At 38.7% G+C, this 22,494-nt stretch overlaps 1 protein-coding gene across 1 annotated transcript in view; it reads right to left on the bottom strand.

The window, feature by feature from the left end:
• Window positions 1-6,239, bottom strand: part of LOC128638385 (uncharacterized) — a 39,964-nt gene extending 33,725 nt beyond the window's left edge. Inside the window, exon 1 of the mRNA XM_053690316.1 lies at window positions 6,204-6,239. The gene's annotated coding sequence lies outside the window, so the exon portion shown is untranslated. The remainder of the gene's footprint in view (window positions 1-6,203) is intronic.
• Between the last annotated feature and the right edge of the window lie 16,255 nt (window positions 6,240-22,494).

Below are 22,494 nucleotides of genomic sequence, written 5' to 3'. Positions count from 1 at the left end.
CACCTACTGACTTTACCTGCTGCTAATACCTCTTCCTATACACCCAGCACCTACTGACCTCACCTGCTGCTAATACCTCTTCCTATACACCCAGCACCCTACTGACTTTACCTGCTGCTAATGCCTCTTCCTATACACCCAGCACCTACTGACCTCACCTGCTGCTAATACCTCTTCCTATACACCCAGCACCTACTGACTTTAGCTGCTGCTAATACCTCTTCCTATACACCCAGCACCCTACTGACCTCACCTGCTGCTAATACCTCTTCCTATACACCCAGCACCCTACTGACTTTACCTGCTGCTAATACCTCTTCCTATACACCCAGCACCTACTGACCTCACCTGCTGCTAATACCTCTTCCTATACACCCAGCACCCTACTGACTTTACCTGCTGCTAATACCTCTTCCTATACACCCAGCGCCCTACTGACATCACCTGCTGCTAATACCTCTTGCTATACACCCAGTACCCTACTGACCTTACCTACTGCTGATACCTCTTCCTATACACCCAGCACCTACTGACCTCACCTGCTGCTTGTACCTATTCCTGTACACCCAGTATCCTACTGACATTACCTGCCGCTAATACCTCTTCCTTCACACCCAGCACCCTACTGACCTTACCTGCTGCTAATACCTCTTCCTATACACCCAGCACCTGCTGACCTTACCTGCTGCTAATAACTCTTCCTATACACCCAGCACCCTACTGACCTTACCTGCTGCTAATACCTCTTCCTATACACCCAGCGCCCTACTGACCTCACCTGCTGCTAATACCTCTTCCTATACACCCAGCGCCCTACTGACCTCACCTGCTGCTAATACCTCTTCCTATACACCCAGCACCCTACTGACCTCAACTGCTGCTAATACCTCTTCCTATACACCCAGCACCTACTGACCTTACCTGCTGCTAATACCTCTTCCTATACACCCAGCACCTACTGACCTCACCTGCTGCTAATACCTCTTCGTATACACCCAGCACCCTACTGACTTTACCTGCTGCTAATGCCTCTTCCTATACACCCAGCACCTACTGACCTCACCTGCTGCTAATACCTCTTCCTATACACCCAGCACCTACTGACTTTACCTGCTGCTAATACCTCTTCCTATACACCCAGCACCTACTGACCTCACCTGCTGCTAATACCTCTTCCTATACACCCAGCACCCTACTGACTTTACCTGCTGCTAATGCCTCTTCCTATACACCCAGCACCTACTGACCTCACCTGCTGCTAATACCTCTTCCTATACACCCAGCACCCACTGACTTCACCTGCTGCTAATACCTCTTCCTATACACCCAGCACCCTACTGACCTCACCTGCTGCTAATACCTCTTCCTATACACCCAGCACCCTACTGACTTTACCTGCTGCTAATACCTCTTCCTATACACCCAGCACCTACTGACCTCACCTGCTGCTAATACCTCTTCCTATACACCCAGCACCCTACTGACTTTACCTGCTGCTAATACCTCTTCCTATACACCCAGCGCCCTACTGACATCACCTGCTGCTAATACCTCTTGCTATACACCCAGTACCCTACTGACCTTACCTACTGCTGATACCTCTTCCTATACACCCAGCACCTACTGACCTCACCTGCTGCTTGTACCTATTCCTGTACACCCAGTATCCTACTGACATTACCTGCTGCTAATACCTCTTCCTATACACCCAGCACCCTACTGACCTTACCTGCTGCTAATACCTCTTCCCATACACCCAGCACCTGCTGACCTTACCTGCTGCTAATACCTCTTCCTATACACCCAGCACCTACTGACCTCATCTGCTGGTAATACTTCTTCCTATACACCCAGCACCTACTGACCTCACCTGCTGCTAATACCTCTTCCTATACACCCAGCACCTACTGACCTCATCTGCTGGTAATACTTCTTCCTATACACCCATCACCTACTGACCTTACCTGCTGCTAATACCTCTTCCTATACACCCAGCACCTACTGACCTCACCTGCTGCTAATACCTCTTCCTTTACACCCAGCATCTACTGACCTTACCTGCTGCTATTACCTCTTCATATACTCCCAGCACCTTACTGACCTTACCTCCTGCTAGTACCTCTTCATATACACCCAGCACCATACTGACCTTACCTGGTGCTAATAGCTCTTCCTATACACCCAGCACCCTACTGACCTCTCCTGCTGCTAATAGCTCTTCCTATACACCCAGCACTCACTGACCTTACCTGCTGCTAATAGCTCTTTCTATACACCCAGCACCCTACTGACCTATTCCTATACACCTATCACCTACTGACATTATCCTGCTGCTAAAACCTCTTCATATACACCCAGCACTCTACTGACCTTTTCCTATACACCTATCACCTACTGACATTATCCTGCTGCTGATACCTCTTCCTATACACACAGCACCCTACTGACCTTACCTACTGCTGATACCTTGTCATATAAACCCAGTATCCTATTGACCTTACCTGCTGCTAATACCTCTTCCTATACACCCAGCACCATACTGACCTTACCTGCTGCTAATACCTCTTCCTATACACCCATCACCCTACTGACCTTACGTGCTGCTAATACCTTTTCTTATACACCCAGCACATACTGACCTTACCTGCTACTTATAACTCATCCTATACACCCAGCATCCTACTTGCCTTACCTGCTACTAATACCTCTTCCTATACACCCAGCACCTACTGACCTTACCTGCTGCTAATACCTCTTCCTATACACCCAGCACCTACTGACCTTACCTGCTGCTAATACCTCTTCCTATACACCCAGCACCTAATGATCTTACCTGCTGCTAATACCTCTTCCTATACTCCCAGCACCCACTGACCTTACCTGCTGCTAATACCTCTTCCTATACACCCAGCACCATACTGCCCTTACCTACTGCTAATATATCTTCTTATACACCCAGTATCCTTTTGAACTTACCTGTCTCTAATACCTATTCCTATACACCCAGTACCTTACTGACCTTATCTACTGCTAATACCTTATCCTATACACCCAGCACCCTACTGACCTCACCTGCTGCTAACACCTCTTCCTATACACCCAGCACCATACTGCCCTTACCTACTGCTAATACACCCAGTATCCTTTTGAACTTACCTGCCGCTAATACCTATTCCTATACACCCAGTACCTTACTGACCTTACCTACTGCTAATACCTTATCCTATACACCCAGCACCCTTTCTGACCTTACCCGCTGCTATTACCTTATCCTATACACCCAGCACCCTACTGACCTTTCCTGCTGCTAATACCTCTTCCTATACACCCAGCACCTACTGACCTTACCTGCTGCTAATACCTCTTCCTATACACCCAGCACCTACTGACCTTACCTGCTGCTATTACCTCTTCCTATACTCCCAACATCCTACTGACCTTACCTGCTGCTAATACCTCTTCCTTTACACCCCGCACCTAATGATCTTACCTGCTGCTAATACCTCTTCCTATACTCCCAGCACCATACTGCCCTTACCTGCTGCTAATACATCATCCTATACACCCATCACCCTACTGACCTTACCTGCTGCTAATTCCTCTTCCTATACACCCAGCACCTACTGACCTTACCTGCTGCTAATACCTCTTCCTTTACACCCCACACCCTACTGACCTTACCTGCTGCTAATACCTCTTCCTATACTCCCAGCACCATACTGCCCTTACCTACTGCTAATACATCTTCCTATACACCTAGTATCCTTTTGAACTTATCTGCTGCTAATACCTATTCCTGTACACCCAGTGCCTTACTGACCTTACCTACTGCTAATACCATATCCTATACACCGAGCACCCTACAGACCTTACCTACTGCTATTACCTTATTCTATACACCCAGCACCCTACTGACCTTTCCTGCTGCTAATACCTCTTCCTATACACCCAGCACCTACTGACCTTACCTGCTGCTAATACCTCTTCCTATACACCCAGCACCTGCTGACCTTACCTACTGCTATTACCTCTTCCTATACTATTAACATCCTACTGATGTTAATCCATTTTCATCTCACTACACATAAGCAGGTGCAGCAAGCCTTGCACTGAAAATGTGATTACGGTAACTCCCTGGAAGTATTAACAAATACCTAACGCATGTGCTGTATCTATCTACCTGTCAACCGCCATCCCCTGCCACAATACTAATAAAATATATTAACCCCTAATCCGCCAACCCCCACATCGCAATATAGCTAATAAACCTATTAACCCCTAATCCGTCATCCCCCACATCACAAAGTATCTAATTAACATATTAACCCCTAATCTGCCAACCCCCCACAATGCAATAAACCTAATTTAAGATATTAACTCCTAAACCGGCAACCCTCACATCACAATAAACCTCATTAACCCCTAATCTGCCAACCCCCACATCACAAAGTATCTAATTAACATATTAACCCCTAATCCGCCAACCCCCCACAACACAATAAACCTAATTAAGATATTAACTCCTAAACGGCCAACCCCCCACAATGCAAATAACTAATTTAATTATTAAACCCCCTAAACTAACATCCCCTAAATTAACCCGAATTATATTAAATAAAAAAATACTATGTTACAATTAAAATAAAAAAACTAAGATTAAATGAAAAGGGACACTGAACCCAATTTTTTTCTTTCGGGATTCAGATAGAGCATGCAATTTTAAGCAACTTTCTAATTTACTCCTATTATCAAATTGTCTTCATTCTCTTGGTATCTTTATTTGAAATGCAAGAATGTAAGTTTAGATGCCGGCCCATTTTTGGTGAACAACCTGGGTTGTTCTTGCTGATTGGTGGATAAATTAATCCACCAATAAAAAGTACTGTCCAGAGGTCTGAACCAAAAAAAGCCTAGATGCCTTCTTTATCAAATAAAGATAGCAAGAGAATGAAGACAAATTGATAATAGGAGTAAATTAGAAAGTTGCTTAAAATTGCATGCTCTGTCTGAATCACGAAAGAAAAAAATTTGGGTTCAGTGTCCCTTTAATCTAAAATTACAAAAAATAAAAAAGTCTAACATTACAGAAAAAAATAAACCAAATTATCAAAAATAAAAAAATTAAACCAAATCCCTATGAAAATAAAAAAGCCCCCCAAAATACCCCCCTAATCTAACCTAAACTACGAATAGCCTTTAAAAGGGCCTTTTGTAGGGCATTGCCCTAAGTTAAATAACTCTTTTACATGTAGAAAATACTAAGCCCCCCCTAACAGTAAAACCCCCCACCCACCAAACCCCCTAAAATAAAAAAAAACTAACACTAAAAAACCCTAAACTACCCATTGCCCCTAAAGGGGTATTTGTATGGGCATTGCCCTTAAAAGGGCATTCAGCTCTTTTATGGCCTTAAAAGGGCAATCAGCTCTTTTGCAACCCAAAAAACCCTCATCTAAAAAAAAAAAGCCATCCCAAAAAAAACCTAAAGTCTAACCCCCAAATAGGTACTCACTGTTCCTGAAGTCACCGAATCCCAAACTCTATTCCCTAATCCATTCCTAACCCTAATCTTTAACCCTAAATTGCTGCCTTATAGTGCTCCAAACACGAGTTTATGTTCCTGCTTTTCAAAAAAAGATACCAGAAGAACAAAGACAACTGTGACAATAAAAGTAAATTACAAAGTTGTTTTAAATTGCATGCTCTATTTAAATCATGCAATTTTTGGGGTTTTCTGTCCCTTTAAGTACAATATAATCTTATTTTTCCAATGAGATTTTACAACTCATCATTAACAAAAGTATTGTGTTTAAATGAATACAATTTTTAAAAGCATAAATATCATAACTGCAAAGTTGTATTTATTAGTAAATAATATTGAAAGTGATGAAACGCTAGGATTTACCATTGGAACAAATAAAGGGGCTTTCAGTCATGAAGTATTAAAGACTTCATGCTGAAAGTTCCTTTATCTGTGTGAAGCGTTTAATGCACGGAGCTGCTAAGGCAACCCACTGCAGAACACTATTTGGCTGAGAGGTGACATTTCCACATCTTAGCCAATAGCTGTGGCTATATTTAGAGCACCAACTTGCTCTAAATATAAGTGTAAAGCGGAGATAGTTTGCATACTGCACTAGATTTCTTCCTGAAGCAAATGAACACACTGTCAGTTCTAACACAGACATACACTGAGCACTTACCTTCAGTTAGGTTGTTTCATGCAAAACCAGGAAGCAGCAATTGCTATCTAAGTTTTATTTCAGCAGAAAGTGAAACTTACACTATGCTTACGTTTGCTAAGGTATAGACTTTCATATCTCATTGGTTCATTTTCAAACTCTACATAGTTTTAAAGGAGACATTTTCATGTGTAATTAGGTTTTAGACGTGTAATGCAGTGATTTTTAACCTTTTTTTTGCCGTGGCACACTTTTTTACATTAAAAAATCCTGTGGCACACCACCATCCCAAAATTAAAAAAAAATCACACATTGTAGCCTAATACAGCATATATATATACACATACACACAAACACACACATACTGTATGTATTGTGCTGTTATGCCATGCCTCCTACAAACTACCCCTGCACTGGGAGTAAAAAACAAGCAAAGTTTAAAAAATATGTCACACTGTTGTCAGTCTGCCGTGGCACACCTGAGGATCTCTCACGGCACACTAGTGTGCCACGGCACACTGGTTGAAAAACACTGGTGTAATGTACGCAGGGTGTCTCTGGAATGTTACATGAATGCAGTAGTGGACCTACTCAAAAGAGGGCCCTGGTGCAAAATACATTGCTGGGAGCGAACCTGGTCTGTTTAAAAGATACATTGATGATATTTTTATGATTTGGAAAGGGGATAAGCAACAATTTGAAGAATTTTACAGTAAAATGAATAATAATGACAAAAACCTCAAATTCACTTATGATATCAGTAAGGACAAAATTATCTTCCTGGATCTGGAGATCTTCATAACAAATAACCAATTCAATACAGGTAGCCCTCAGTTTACGCCGGGGTTAGGTTCCAGAAGGAATGGTTGTAAATCGAAAACCGTTGTAAATTGAAACCCAGTTTATAATGTAAGTCAATGGGAAGTGAGGGAGTTAGGTTCCAGGCCCCTCTCAAAATTGTCATAAGTAACACCTAATACATTATTTTTAAAGCTTTAAAATAAAGACTTTAAATGCTAAACAGCATTAGACACAGAATATATCATTAAACTAAGTTAAATGAACAAAAACATTTGCTAAAACAGCATTATAAACCTAATAAAAAATCACACAACACAGACTTTACTTGCATTTTTTTGCAAACAGTTCTTTCTATGCATTCCAATCTGGACGGACTTATAGACAGGAAGATCTTGTTCCTTTGAAAGCTGCTCGATAACTCAGGTCTAGCTAGCTACACTGATTAATTTCAGCCTGCTTGTGTGCTTGGCTTGCATATCCTTCTTGCAACACAAGCAGACAGCTCCACCTACTGGCTATTTTATTTAATGCACTGCTCAATGATTTTCAATAACAGTCACATGACTGAAAAAAAAGGTTATTCTGAAACGGTGCAAATTGAACCGTTGTAAACTGAGGGCCACCTGTATTAGAACACACTTCAAAGAAGTGGACAGCAATAATTATATACATGCAGATAGCTGTCATCTTGAACATCGAAAAAGAAATATCCCTAAGGGGCAGTTATTGAGAATAAAAAAAGAACTATTCACAAGAACACTACATTCTTGAACAATCTGAAATATTAAAAAAGGAAATTTGTAGATAGAGGCTTTAAAAAGTAAAGCAATAGATAAACAAATAGAAGCAGTAAAGAGTAGAAATAGGAACGATATATTAAATAACCCTAAAAAACACTGAAATAATGACAAAAGACCAAGGGCACCATTCATAACCCAATTCAGTAATGATCATAAAAAGGTAGAAAAAATAAGAAGAAAACTCTGGGACATACTAAAACTAGATTAATAACTAAAGGATATAATAGGAGAGAAACCAGAATTCATTTATAGAAGAGCTAACAATCTGAAGAACAGGCTAGCTCCTACAGAACTAAAAAATAATCATAGGATGGATAAAGACCTTCAAGGTCAAGAATTGAAAGGCTTCTTCCCATGTTTTGCCTGCAAAGCCTGTATACACTAAGAAAAAAGAAAGAAATTTAGATCAAATGTCACAGGTAGGGAATATGAGATTAAACATCTAATACGTTGCACTGAAAAAAAATATAATCTACCTTCTAGAATGTTTTTGTGGGAAACAATATGTGGGAGAATCCACTAGATAGTCAAGATAACTTTAAAAATATTTTAAGAGTCTCTAAAGGGTTTTTTTTATGACAAAATTAGGACTTGTTTGCCAACTCTTGTAAATCTATAAAAAAACATTATATATTTAAGAACAGCAAGGGAGGAACACAATTTTTATTAGTTTTTTTAGGAGCCAAAATAAACATTTAGAATACATCAGTCGCAGGATTTGGAGCTTTGAATATGTGTGTGTAGACGTGCATGGAGCTTGGCATACACGGGGCAGAACGCAGTTCAGTCTCCAGTTTTGCACCTTGGCACAGTGGTTCCTAATTAAGTCTCTGCCACTAATGTTGTTATGTGACTCATATAGTAGATGTAGGCACAGAGGTGTATAGTGAATATCCAAAGTCATTTTAAAAGAAAGAATTGAAATGTACATACGCAGTGCTATTATTTGTTTTTTAGACAGGATAGTAGATAGGCTGCCTTCTGCTCTCCTTTTTTTCTTCTGATTCACATTTTCCTTTTTTTTTTAGAGTAGATGCTATTTCTCCATCTGACTCATCACTGGACAGTAAACCCTGTAAGCTTTTATCACATGCCGTGTTGTTCAACTCATCTATTTTAATTTGAAGATTTTCTAATGAAAGATCCAAAATATTTTGGTGGTCTCTTGCCATCTTCTGAGTATCCCAGTGAGGGCCAGCACTCCTGTAACCAGTGCACGTGTAGGCAGGGGTAAAACTGCCAAACCCCACATGTAATCCTTAGAATGTGAAATGTCCACAGCACTAATATATTTTCAATATGCTTTATTCAGACATAAAAACAGCAACGTTTCGTGACCATATGTCACTTAATCATGCTATACTTAGCTATACAGAAGATTCTATTTTTAAACATTCATTTTCACGCCAGTCTCTCTGCAATTGTACTCTGGCACCATCTTGTGGCTCTCTTTAGCAACAGGACAATCTGTAAAGTAAGTAATAATTAAAAACAATAATGTAGCAACAATGATTGACAGTACAAAATGCTCACACCTATCTTATTAATTTAAACAAATTCATTACATATGCACAACTGAACTTTTAACTGAAGGTTTTGCTAACTATCCAATGACCTAGATTAGTGTATCAGTGTATGAGAAATAGCAAGATAAATCAAAGTCCCGATTTAAACCTTTAGGAGCCAAAGTTTCCAACTTGTGGATCCACCACATTTCTTTCCTTTTTAATAGAGTCTCTCTGTCCATGCCATTCCTAGGAATTTTAATCTGTTCGATTACCTGCCATCTTAGCTGGCTAATTCCATGTACTTTTTCCAGGAAGTGCCTGGACAGAGGGGCTTCCATGTTCTTTCGCCTTATGTTGGATCTATGTTGTGTCATACGGTCTCTCACTTTCTGAGTGGTCTCACCTAGATAGACAAGGGAACACGGACACTTAATTAGGTATATGACATGAGTTGTTTCACAGGTGTAATAACCATTAATATCAAATTTTCTCCCACTATGTGGGTGAAAAAAATTTGGGCCTTTGATTATAGAATTACAACTCATGCAATTCAAACAAGGAAAACTCCCCCTCTGTTTAGTACCTATTTGTGTTTGTCTCCACACCTTTTCTGGTCCTATATCGGTCCTTACTAGCTGATCTCTTATATTTCTCACCCTCCTATAGGCCATAAGTGGTGGTTCATTAAAGTGAGGAATATGCTGATTACATTCCCTTAACACATGCCAATTTTTGCGTATTATCTTTGACACTTCTCTACTCAGGGGACTGTATTGTGACACAAACATTATTCTATGGTCCTGATTTGCTTTTTTTCTATAAGGCTTGGGATTTCTTATTTCTTCAATTTTTTGTTTGATTAGATTGGGGGGGTACCCCCTTTCCAAAAATTTGTCGGCCATTTCCTTCATCGTGATCTCGCTGTCCTCTACTTACAATTCTCTTCACCCTAAGGAGCTGACTTTTGGGGAGGGAATTAATTAAATTTTTTGGATGAAAGCTATTGTACTGTAACAACGTATTCTTGTCCGTGTCTTTTGTGTACAGGTCAAAGCGTAAGGTATTGCCATCTTTATGTACTCTGGTGTCTAAGAAAGTTACTGTTTCCTCACTAGTAAACTGCAAACCCCTTACCATGGAATTTAAGTCATTCACAAAACTGTTAAGGGTTCCAATGCTGCCCCACCACACGCCAAACACGTCATCAATGTAGCGCAACCACACTGATCCGTGTTGTTTGAATGCCTCATGTTCATATATAATTTTTTCTTCAAACTCATTCATAAACAAATTGGCATATGATGGGGCAACATTGGAACCCATAGCTGTACCTTTTACCTGCACGAACCATTCATTTTGGAATAAAAAATAATTCCAGTACAATATCAACCTGAGTAGTTGTTCAATAAACTCACTTTCTCTGTCCGTGTACCCACTGTTCACCATGAGCGTCTTTTTTTATAATCGCTATTCCAGTCTCATGCTTGATAGATGTATAGAGACTTTTGACGTCCATGGTGAACAGTAGGTACCTGTCAGAATGTAATTCCAACTGTCTTGCTTTACTTAGAAAATGATTCGTATCCTTCAAATAGCTGGACATCCTGACAACCTCTGGTTGTAAGATTTTATCTATAAACTTGGAGATATTTGTGTATGCAGACTCCACACTGGAGACAATTGGTCTCCCTGGTGGTTTACTAAGATCTTTATGGACCTTTGGTACCGTATAAAATATAGGATTACGTGGTGAGTCCACATACAAATAATCTGCCAATTTTTTGTCAATAATCTCCATATCCATAGCCCTTTTTAATATGGATTGTATTTCCTTCTGTATTTTAGCTAGAGGATTAGTGTTAATTTAATGTAGGTTTCTATTTTTATTAACAGCTCTAAGTTGTTTCACAGCATTATCTACTAGGTTAATATTAACACTATTATTATTAATGTTAGGATTAAAGGTGCTCTTTTTTCTGAGACCTAGTGTTTGCAATGACCATTTACCAATATTTCTATTTACAATTATATCAGAGTCCCTCTTATCGTTACTGAACCATACTTTGAGCTTGATGTTCCTGTATAATCTCTGTAAATCTTTTTCTAGCTCAAAAAAGTCAGTACCCTGGAACATACAAAATGACAGTCCCTTCTTGAGAACCTTGTCCTCGTCATTAGTGAGAGTGTGATTAACTGATTAAAAAATTACAAAGTGAAATTAAATTGAGAAAGAGACGCAAGTTGATTAGAGATCAAGATGATTACAAGAGAAACAAGGTGTACATTTACCATAATAGATTCAATAGTAGAAATTATTATGATTAGGGAACTGATGGTTCAGATATGGACTCTGATCACGATAATGTTGGCTTAGAGACAAATCAGGAGCCGCGCAATTTAGGGGTAGGATCAGGAGAGGGGGGAAGCGGAGACACGCGAAGGCCCCCTCAAGAAAGGAGGGATGGGGGAGGGAGGAGAAACAGAGGTCATTATATGATCACCAGGAACAGGCTGAGGTACAACTAGCACCTGATGCTTTATCCCTTTTGGGAGAGCCTCCATGTGACCAAAAATCAAATATTGTTAACTTATCTTCTTTTCCCCTGAATCAGTAACACATTAAACTCCTTGAAAATGGTCTTAGCTTCTGTCCTTCTAATAGACTAGATTTATTTGAGATTACTAAAGATCTGCATTTATTTGCATGTAAGCTAGCACTAAAAAAGATAATGACACCCCGTACCACTATTGATTTTAGTAGTGGTGGTGATAGGGAGGCTATCCATGATTTAGAGACTTTAGCTTTTGAACAATCTGGGGAACCCATGGCGATATGTCCACGAACTGGACTTAAAAAAAGATCAACTTATATGCCATCTTTCTCATCTATTCCTAACATTGCAGTGTTTGCACAGAGTGTGACTGAACAATTTGCACAGATCCAATTTACTGGTATAATTAAGGATAACCTATCGAAAGGTGAACGTAAGGCTTTAGAGGAATTGCTATCTCATAAAGAACTTGTAATTAAACCAGCCGACAAAGGTGGAAATGTGGTGATTCTTGATCAGAATTACTACATTAGTGAGGCTAAACGTCAGCTTCAGAATGAAGATCAATACATATCAGTAACTCTTGATGATTTTCAGAAATCTCACAGTGAACTTTTGTTTCTTCTAAATGATGCAAGAAGATCCAATTTGATCACTAGTCAAGAACAAGGATATTTGTATAATGCCAAACCTATAACTCCAGTCTTTTACTGGATACCAAAACTGCATAAGTTGTTGGTGAAACCACCTGGTCGTCCCATTATTTCTGGGATTAGTGGTCCAACGGAGGGTATCAGTAGATACGTTGATTATTTCCTAAAACCATTTGTTAATGAACTTTTGTACAGGACTCAACTGATGTTATTAAGAAACTTGATGGAGTAACTGTATCTGAAAACACACTATTTGTTTCTTTAGACATTGAGTCCCTGTACTCCTCTATCCCTCATTCAGTTGGTATAGAGGCATGCAAATCTTTTTTAAAAACTAGAGGGCCAGGCTACTCCAAACATACACAGTTTGTTGTTGATCTTCTCGAGTTTGTATTGACTAATAATATTTTTCTATTTAATGGAAAATATTACAAAAAAAAACGCGGAACGGCCATGGGGGCCACACGTGCACCGACTTACGCCTGCCTCCATCTTGGTTGGTGGGAAGATAACATTGTGTTTGGTGAACATTCTGAGTGGGTCGATGCACATGTGGCCCTTTGGATCCGATATGTGGATGATATATTCATCCTGTGGGATGGGACAGAACAGGAACTTTTGAATTTTGTCTCTATTCTTAACCAAAATGATTTAAATATTTTTTTAACATGCAATTATGATGTTAATGAAATCATCTTTCTGGATCTCCTTGTTGGCAGAAGGGGGAATTTGGTGGTAACTCAAGTTCATAGAAAACTAACAGCATTTAACAGCCTTTTGTTGGGATCTAGTCATCATCCTAAGAATTTAAGAAAAGTATCCCTTATGGGCATTTTTTGCTGTTACAGTTTGGCAAATCGCTTATGTTATAGTCCCATTTCAATGTATATATTGTATGTATGAGCATATTTATGTATTTGTATAATATTCTAGTCATAATATTAGCCATGAGAAATATAGAAGCTGTCTATCTTTCTATGCTCTATTTTCACTTACAAAAGCTATGAAGTCTTTTGTTTACTGCCCTGTCTCAAGAACAGAAGCCATACAAGCCTTTTTGTTTACCATGCCCTGTCTATCTCAAAAAGAATCAAGATATGGTAAACAAAGGAGTTATTTTCTCATGCTTACTCCCATTCAATATAGTCACCAAATGTTTACATGTAAATAGGAGTCTTTCATGTACCTGTTGGGGTGTGGATGGTAGATAACAGGTTATCATGATTTATAGCTATCCACCACTACAATAGCCCTATTTACATGTAAACAGCTAGGACCAATGGAATTCAGTTTTCCAAATATGGTGAGGCGGGAACAAATGAATTAATTGTATCAAGAGTAATACTAAAAGGTGGGGCAAGTATTGAATATATAGCAGTAGATGTTAGTCAGTAGTCAGAGGAAGAGAGGAGTCAAGAGGAGAGAGAGGGGAGGATGAGGACAGGAAGCTAGCAGAAACATCCAGACTGTTCACAAGATAATCCCAAGGTACCTATGTCCTGTATGTTTGTGTAAATGTATATTTGTAAGTAAATGTTAATTGTTATTGTCTTTAGGCCTATGCATTGAATATTGTGCCATTTTATGTTTTATAGCTGATCTAATAAATAATTGTGTATTTTGAAACCAACAGTAATTTTAAGAGTCTTATTGCATTGGGTTATTTATCAGTTTCTCATCTATATGTGTATGTATGCAATATTTTAAACTAGAACTTAGTCAGTTCTATCTATTAATATAATATAGAAATATTTAATCCCATAGCTACAATTTGTACATTGTAAGCCCCTTTCTAGCTAATTAATAAGCCAGATTTCATATAATTTATGCCTTGCATGGTCAAGAAAACATAAATATATATCTGGATTAGTTAGACTTTAATTGTTAATTCCTCAATGAGCCATAAAAAGCTGTGTAAATAAACAGATATATTTTATGGACGTAGTTATATTGTCACTCTGGGATAAAATCAGAAAATATTGCATAAATATACATATATATATATATACACACTTTACAGGTCAGATTAAGGATCTAAAATTCCTCATATTAAATAACCTTTAAGACTAAATATTATATTTGTACTCTAAAATTATTACTTTTAAGAGTGCGATTACGTTGAATCTGCACTGATGAATGGATTTTTAACAAACAGGCTGCTGAGATGGCTGATAGATTTTATGCCAGAGGGTACTCTAGAAGATGTGTAAAAAGAGCTCTCTTTAGAGTAAGAAATACTAATAGGAGAGATCTTCTCTTTCAAAATAAGGTAACCAAAATTGATGTTGCAGCTACAAAAATCAGGTATATTACTAGATTTAATTCTCATTGGGATAAGATTTTAAATATTCTAGAAAGAAATTGGCACCTCCTCTCATTGGACCCTGTTCTTAAAGAATATGTTGGGGAATATCCCCTTATGACGGCACGAAGGGCAAAAAATCTAAAGGACTTTTTGGTCAAGAGTGAATTTAATCAGGTTAGAGATACCTCATTCTCAAAAAATTGTAGGATGCTCTCCTTGCAATCACTGTGTATGCTGCCAGTTTGTTAGGAGAACAAAAACATTTGCAAGCAATACTAATAAAATCTATCAAATTAAATCTTTTATCAATTGTTCAATTTTATACCTCTTGTCATGCTCATGTCCCCTTTTCTATGTGGGCAAAACATATAGAGAGTTCCGCTCTCGTATAACTGAACATCGTGACGATGTTAAAGATTTTAACATCGAAAGCCCCATTGCTAGGCATTTTGCCCAGTATCACCAATCCAAAACAGACAGTTTGAAATTTGTTGGGATTGAATCAGTTAAAGCTAGCAAAAGAGGAGGGAAAATAGATACAATATTGCTACAAAAAGAAACCCGTTGCATGTATTATCTTAATACATTATCCCCTAATAGGTTAAAAGACAAATTGGAGTTTGCCTCCTTTTTGAACTGACACTCTCTATTTTTTTAATTTTGTAAGAATTTTGGTGTATAGCCATGGTGGTCTAGGATATCGGCGACCTATGGGGTAATACTTCAATATTTTCCAAGAAAGTGAACATGTATATAAAAATGTGAAACTAAGTTGTTCCTGTTAGTTATAGTAAGTGATATTATCATCCTTTATTATTTTGTATGTATGATGTGGTGATTGGATGTTTTTAAATAAATTATTTGTATGTCATTCAGGTTTTCAGCTGCCTAATGAATTACTGAGAGTTTGTTCTTTTTCTGTCTGAATTTACACAATAAGAAGCCCGTTCTGAAGGTATTTGCATATTACTGAGCTTACCAGCTGTCTTTAAGAATTGCAGAAAGTTTGCTTGAACTTAACCAATTAGAAATTTGTATGTTTGCAATAACGGATGGGCCCCTGAGTCAGGTGTTCTAACTGTCCAATAAAAGGAGCTGTCTACTGAAGTGATGTCATACCCAGGAAGAAGCTCCGAGCGACCACGAGAGTGGAGCGAAACGCGCACAGGGACGCGTTGGTCGGTCATTGCCTCGCATTGCATCACTTTGCTGGGAACCCCCCCTTCTGTTTACAAGGACTCACCGTGAATAGTGGAACGGCACCTGCTATTGAATCCGTTGAGCGGATAAGTATTATCTTTGTTTGGAAAAGAGATGCCGGTTGATGCGACTGTTATGTAAAGATCCGCAACAACGGTGACACTGTGCTTATTGAACTGTCCTATGTTTTAGCTGCCAGTGTCTAGCCGTAGTTCACATCCACTGAGGTTAACCCTTTAAGCACTGGATATATATTGTGCTTTATCATCATCTGTTTTGCTTACAGAGCATTTGTGTTTGTTTGGAAACTGTCAATAATGGGCTTTATTCAACATAGCCTTAATCTGCAACTGCTTGTGAACACCTGTTAAGCCTTGTTTACTGTGCTTGTGCATATGCAACTTTTATGCATTAACTCTTTATTGCCTGGCTTTGCTCTTTTGCTTACCTTGATCTGCAGTTTCTGGACTTTTTATGTGGTGCACCACTTTTATAATTCTTGCTCTTTTTGCAATTGGGGGATCCCTTTGAAGTGTGTGTATGAATGATTTTATTATTTTTATATTGTATTCTTTACATATTATAAAGTATTATTTTGCACTGTAAACATTGTCTAGTCTACATTTTTTCCTTATATGTGCTAATTTTCCTAGACTTTAAGACTGCACTTATTTGTGTAGTCTTCTTTCTCTTTACTGTTTATGGTAAAATAAATACAAACTTGTCTGTAAAATAACAATAAACCCTAAGCTAGATACAATGTAATTATTAGTTATATTGTAGCTAGCTTAGGGTTTATTTTATAGGTAAGTATTTAGTTTTAAATAGGAATTATTTAGGTAATGATAGTTATATTTATTTAGATTTATTTAAATTATATTTAAGTTAGGGGGTTTTAGGGTTAGACCTAGATTTAGGGGTTAATAACTTTAATATAGTGGTGGCGACGTTGGGGGCTGCAGATTAGGGGTTAATACATGTAGGTAGGTGTCGGCGATGTTAGGGATGGAAGATTAGGGGTTAATAATATTTGACTAGTGTTTGCGATGTGGGAGTGCGACGGTTTAGAGGTTAATATATTTATTATATTAGGGCCGATGTCCGGTTCGGCAGAATAGGGGTTAAAATTTTTTTTATAGTGTTTGCGATGTGGGAGGACCTCGGTTTAGGGGTTATTAGGTAGTTTATGGGTAGTAGTGTACTTTTTAGCACTTTAGTTAAGAGTTTTATGCTACAGCGTTGTAGTGTAAAACTCTTAACTACTGACTTTAAAATGCGGTACAAGTCTTGACAGGAGATGGTCTACCGCTCACTTTTTATCAGACTCGTAATACCGGTGCTATGCAAGTCCCATTGAAAAAAGAGGATACCCAATTTACGTAAGTGGATTTGCGGTATTTCAAAGTCTGGCCAAAAAAGTGAGCGGTACACCTGTACCTGCAAGACTCATAATACCAGCTGGCATTAAAAAGCAGCGTTAGGACCGGCTAACGCTGCTTTTTAAGCCTAACGCACAACTCGTAAACTAACCGAAAGTGATGTATTAACATTTGCAAAACACACGCCTATATTACATAGTATACTGACACATACACTGTATACAGATACATAGTATACTAACACACACACACTGTATATAGACACATAGTATACTGGCACATACACTGTATACAGACACATAGTATACTAACACACACACACACTGTATACAGACACATATTATACTGACACATTGTATACATTCATATGAAAAAGCTCCTTTTCTAATATAGGGTCAGTGACTAAAATCAGTGTCAGGCTTTTCCTTATAATCCATTTATCTTATTGAAATAATTATACTTACACCAGTCTTATAAAAAGGATACATTTATTAAATGACAAATCTATACATGAGTGGTGAGAGAAGCGTCTAACATACAAGGACCTATCTACACTATAGACTAATGCCTGTTGGTGGGTGCATGCAAAGAAAGATGAAGTCTGTCTCTATTACCTTTGGTGCTATTCTGTGCTTCCTTTTTCCTATTTTTCAAGCTGCTTATCAAAACATATTTATAGCCAAACAGCCACACCATGAAAACAGTCCCAGCCAATCAAATCCATTCATCTTCTGTTTTATAACAATTCATCTGTTGAGTTAACTGCCTGTAGATGTTGCTGTGGTCCAAGAAATGAGTTTTCCTAATGCTATCTGACCTTTGTGACCCATCTCAGGACTGACCTTATCTGAGTCCTTCTGAAGATTTATGACCCCCTTGTCCTGTTCTGTGTCCTTTGAAGCTTTATGACATTTGATTTTCTGTCCTCAGGAAGGAGAGCAGGTCTGACCTGTCTTATCTACATTAGATGGTAGACTTTGATCCTTCTGTACATGCCTTGGGGTTGAGTTGTTTGATATTATCTCTTGGAAACTAGTTTATTCAAAAGGGTTAAGCTTTCCTTACTGTAGCAAAATGTGATTTTCCAGTTATACAGTTATTACAATACACATATTATACTGACACACACACTGTATACATACACTTAGTATACTGACACACACACTGTATACAGACACATAGTATACTAACACACACACTGTACACAGACATAGTATACTGACACACACACTGTATACAGACACATAGTATACTGACACACACTGTATACAGACACTGTAATATACGCAGCTTATTTCCAAAAATCGATGCACTGCAAGCTTGGTGTTTACAATACAAGCCAAAAATCATTGTTATCTCTGAATCATGGCTAACTGCAAAATACCTGACTCTGCCATTGCAATACATGGGTATTCATGCCATAGAATTGACAGAGCAAAGAGAGGAGGCGGCATTGTAATTTATGTTGACAACTCCACAAAGTTCACCCCCATACAAAAATCTAGCTCTCCTGCCACCTTTGATTTCCTTTCTAGCAAAATTGAGATCACGTGCAGTAAATCAATCATTGTTGCAGGAATCTACCGCCCACCTAGCTCCCCTGTGCATTCCATTTTGGACATAGCACAGCTCCTTAGTGAATCCATAACTCAAAACCCAAAAAGTGAAATTATGGTTTTTGGAGATTTTAACATCGATTGGCTGAATCCAAAAAATAACAGTTGTCACTCGCTGTATAAATCTTTGCAGCTAACGCAATTAATCTCCTACCCAACTCGCATAAACATCAAAAGCCATAATCATACCCTGCTCGACTGGATTCTCTCCACTTCTCCCGACCGAATCCAGGAGGCAGGTGTTCTCCCTAACAATTTCAGTGACCACTGCTTAGTGTATTGTGTGCGCAAAATAAAGGCTACTAAATCCTCTCCCAAGGTTAAAATCACCAGGTCCTTCAAAAAATTTAATCTGCAATCATTTATAAATGACATCAAGAACCTCCCTTGGCACAGATTAAACCTAATCCCAGATCTAGACTCTGCAGTTGAATTCTTTCAGTCTGAACTCCTACAAGTTTGGAATTTACATGCACCGCTGCGTAAGGTGAGAGTAAAAGGAGCACACTTGAATTGGATCACAGCTGACCTCATTCAGATGTACCAATTTCGGGATTCATTGTGGTCAAAGTTCAAGCATACTGGCTCTATGAATGATCACTGTGTATATAGACAATGGCGAAATATATGTACTAAACAAACAAAATTGGCTAAGGCGCAATATTTCTGTGAAAATCTGCACAATAATATATCTTTTTTTAAAGTTTTGAAAACTCATAAATAACTTACAAAATCCACCAATCCACTCCCAACCCTCCACTGTCAATGTGGATAACCAAAACCTGCAACTCCCCTTAGAAGTAGCAAATGCCTTTAACAATTATTTTGTCGGATGCTCCACCACTCTGATTGACAAACTAATAATTGGCACGCATCCTGAAGCTACAAATGTGGATCAGGCCCCACTAAAACAGCAAAGACCCAATATAGAAAAGTTCAATTTTAGACCTGTACCCTTCAATGTCATTAAGAAACATCTCAATAATCTAAAAATGAAAAACCAGTCAGGACCTGATCAAATCCCAGCAATGCTGTTGAAGCTCAGTGCGCCGGCAATTGCTAAGCCTGTCACAACCCTAATTAACGAATCCTTGGTGTCTGGATACATACCCAAACTCTGGAAAACTGCAAGAGTATTGTCCTATATCATTGCTCCCTGTATTGTCAAAAATCTTAGAAAAATGCGTCCATACGCAATTATGCGAGTATTATCAACTTTCTAACTATCTGACCCCTGATCAATCAGGTTTTAGACCAAATCACTCCACTACAACTGCCCTCCTAAAAGTTTGCAATGACATCCAAACTGGCATGGAACAAGGAGACCTAACTGGAGCTATTTTCCTTGATTTTGCAAAGGTTTTTGACACAGTGGACCATGACATACTACTTCTCAGACTAAAAAACTCTGGTATTGCTGATCGCCTGTTAATCTGGTTTAAATCATATGTATCGGATCGATCACAATATGTCTCTGTCTCTAACAGTGACTCCCTCCCTCTCCCAGTCACGTGTGGTGTTCCCCAAGGTTCCATTCTTGGCCCCCTACTATTCACAGTATTTATAAATGATTTGCCTAATGTCTGCAAATCCTCAACTGTACACATGTACGCAGACGACATGGTAATCTATGCAAACAAATCTAATCTGCCGCAGCTTGAAGCAGTGCTCCAAGACCAGTTCACAGAGGTAGAAAAGTGGATCTCAAAAAACAAACTCTTCCTAAACACTGACAAAACGGTCACAATGATCTTTGGAACGGGACCTAAAATACAAAAATTACAAAATTCCCATCTTTGCATCAAAACAAAATCCAATTGCACGCTGACCGCAGTCCACTCTTTTAAATACTTAGGTATGTTGTTAGACCCCAATCTATCTTTTGGACTCAACATAGAAAAACTTGCCTCTAAACTTTATCCAAAACTAGGTGCCCTGTACAGAAACAAATCTTGCCTCAGCCCTACAGTAAAGGAAAAGATTGTACAGCAAATGCTGATGCCTATCTTGGATTATGGGGACATAGTATATGCACCTGCTCCGCAAACTCACCTTAATAAACTAAATACGTTATATAACTCGTTCTGCCGCTTTGTGCTACAATGTAACTACAGGACCCACCATTGTGACATGCTAAAAGAACTAAACTGGCTGTCGCTGGAATCCAGACGCACCCTCCATCTTTCCTGCCTTGTCTTTAAGAGCCTTTCTGGGAAGTTCCCACCCTACCTGAGCAGAATGCTCTCTCCTGCTATTCCCACCTCCTATAACCTCCGATCCAATAACAGCACATTATTTAGCTTGCCTCAATGCAAAAAGAAAGCAGCTCGATCCTCCTTTTCCTACAGAGCGCCACAATTATGGAATGACCTCCCTCACACTTTAAAAACTTCCCCAAGCCTAAAATCCTTTAAGAGATCCCTCTCAACATATCTCAAAACAGAATGCTCCCGTCATGGTTGATTAAATATTTCGTACCTGCTCTATGTTAAATGTTTGCATATATTGTGTATTATTATTGTTTTTGTATTTTATTGTACCTTATTGTATCAATGCAATGTTTTGTGATCCCAGGACATACTTGAAAACGAGAAAAATCTCAATGTATCCTTCCTGGTAAAATATTTTATAAATAAATAAAATACTGACACACAGTGTATACAGACACAGTATACTGACACACACACACTGTATACAGACACATAGTATACTGACACACACACACTGTATACTGACACACACACTGTATACAGACACATAGTATACTGACACACACAGTGTATACAGACACATAGTATACTGACACACACACTGTATACAGACACATAGTATACTGACACATACACTGTATGCAGACACATAGTATACTGACACACACACTGTATACAGACACATAGTATACTGACACACACACTGTATACAGACACATAGTATACTGACACATTCACTGTATACAGACACATAGTATACTGACACACACACTGTATACAGACACATAGTATACTGACACATAAACTGTATGCAGACACATAGTATACTGACACACACACTGTATACAGACACATAGTATACTGACACACACACTGTATACAGACACATCGTATACTGACACATTCACTGTATACAGACACATAGTATACTGACACACACACTGTATACAGACACATAGTATACTGATACACACACTGTATACAGACACATAGTATACTGACACACACACACTGTATACAGACACATAGTATACTGACACACACACTGTATACAGACACATAGTATACTGACACATTCACTGTATACAGACACATAGTATACTGACACACACACTGTATACAGACACATAGTATACTGACACACACACTGTATACAGACACATAGTATACTGACACACACACTGTATACAGACACATAGTATACTGACACACTCACTGTATACAGACACATAGTATACTGACACATTCACTGTATACAGACACATAGTATACTGACACACCCACTGTA

This window comes from Bombina bombina, chromosome 8 (genome assembly GCF_027579735.1).
Source record: "Bombina bombina isolate aBomBom1 chromosome 8, aBomBom1.pri, whole genome shotgun sequence".
Taxonomy (NCBI): Eukaryota; Metazoa; Chordata; class Amphibia; order Anura; family Bombinatoridae; genus Bombina; species Bombina bombina.
The sequence above is the reverse complement of the archived record's forward strand: the minus strand, read 5'-3'. Positions and strand labels throughout refer to the sequence as shown.